General features: G+C 46.3%; 1 pseudogene; it reads left to right on the forward strand.

Annotated features, from left to right (window-relative positions):
- The first annotated feature begins 360 nt into the window (after positions 1-360).
- Positions 361-1,381, forward strand: LOC142176480 (uncharacterized; annotated as a pseudogene).
- The last annotated feature ends 301 nt before the right edge of the window (positions 1,382-1,682 follow it).

Genomic DNA, 1,682 nt, shown 5'->3' on the forward strand with positions numbered 1-1,682 from the left:
GACAAGGTCCCTAGGGACGTACTTTGGAGATGCCTGGAAGTGAAAGGGGTACCGGTAGCATACATTGAATCGATAAACGATATGTATGATGGAGCTAAGACTCGGGTCAGGACTACGGAAGGTGACTCCGAGCTTGTTTCGGTGATTATGGGGTTACACCAAGGATCTACGCTTAGCCCATTCTTATTTTCTCTGACGATGGATGCCTTGATACACCATATTCAAGGGGAGGTGCCATGGTGTATGTTGTTCACTGATGATATAGTTCTGATCGATGAGTCGCGTAGCGGTGTTAATGTGAGACTGGATGTGTGGAGGCAAGCTTTGGAGTCCAAAGGTTTCAAATTGAGTAGGACCAAGATGGAATATCTGGAGTGTAAGTTCAGCGGCGTGTCAGGGGAAGCGGACGGGGTGGTGAGGCTCGACTCACAAGTCATCCCCAAGAGACAAAGTTTCAAGTACCTAGGGTCTATTATCCATGGAGATGGAGAGATTCACGGGGATGTCACGCACCGCATTGGGGTGGGGTGGATGAAATGGCGGTTAGCATCTGGAGTCCTGTGTGACAAGAGGGTACCACCAAAACTCAAAGGTAAGTTTTACAGAGTGGTGGTTAAGTTGGCTATGTTATATGGGGCTGAGTGTTGGGCAATTAAGAATTCACATGTCCAGAAGATGAAAGTAGCGGAGATAAGGATGTTGAAATGGATGTGCGGGCATACTAAACTGGATAAGATAAGGAATGAAGATATTCGGGAGAAGGTGGGTGTTGCTCCCGTGGACGACAAGATGCGGGAAGCGAGGCTTAGGTTGTTTGGACACGTGCGGAGAAGAACCATAGATTCCCCGGTTAGGAGGTGTGAGCGGTTGGTTTTGGCAGGTATGAGAAGAGGTAGAGGGCGGCCTAAGAAGAATTGGGGCGAGGTGATCAGGCAAGACATGGCGCGTCTTCAGATTTTTTAGGACATGGCTCTTGATAGGAACGTGTGGAGGTCGAGCATTAGGGTTGTAGGCTAGGGGTAGTGCATTGTTTTTTCTGGGTAGTCTGATAGAGCTTTGCCTATGTTTGGTAGTGGTCTAGGTTGTGTTCACAGTATTTTGTTGTTTTGCATAGGATTGTATTACTGCACTCCCTTTCACTTATTTGGTGTTAAGATATCATTATTACTTCCCCTGCTTCATTTATTGTTACAGATCTCCTCTTGCATTTCTTTTCTGATATTATTATCTCTTCTATTGAGTTGAGGGTCTCCCGGAAACAGCCTCTCTACCCTTCCGGGGTAGGGGTAAGGTCTGCGTACATCCTACCCTCCCCAGACCCCACTAGTGGGATTTTACTGGGTATGTTGTTGTTGTTGTATTAGTGTTTTACTTGATGTAGTTGTTTCTTGGATGCCGAGTGCGGTTCCCAATCTCGAGGACTGGGTTAGGATATTAATATCGCAGCCAACACATGATGAGCGCGCATGGCGCGATTGGTAAAGGGTCGATGGGCGGCTAGTAGTCACGGTAAACTTTTCTTCTTGACTTAATGATTTGACCACAGTTCGAATATTTTTCCGAACTTAATCATTTTTCTTCTTTTGTAGGTCTCGGTAAGGATGTTATGATGAGTCCCCCATCTGGTGATGAAGAAATTCCTCCCCTATCATTTGTCTCAAAGTTGGTAAAGGAGAAGAAGA

Source organism: Nicotiana tabacum, chromosome 3 (assembly GCF_000715075.1).
Source record: "Nicotiana tabacum cultivar K326 chromosome 3, ASM71507v2, whole genome shotgun sequence".
Lineage (NCBI taxonomy): Eukaryota > Viridiplantae > Streptophyta > Magnoliopsida > Solanales > Solanaceae > Nicotiana > Nicotiana tabacum.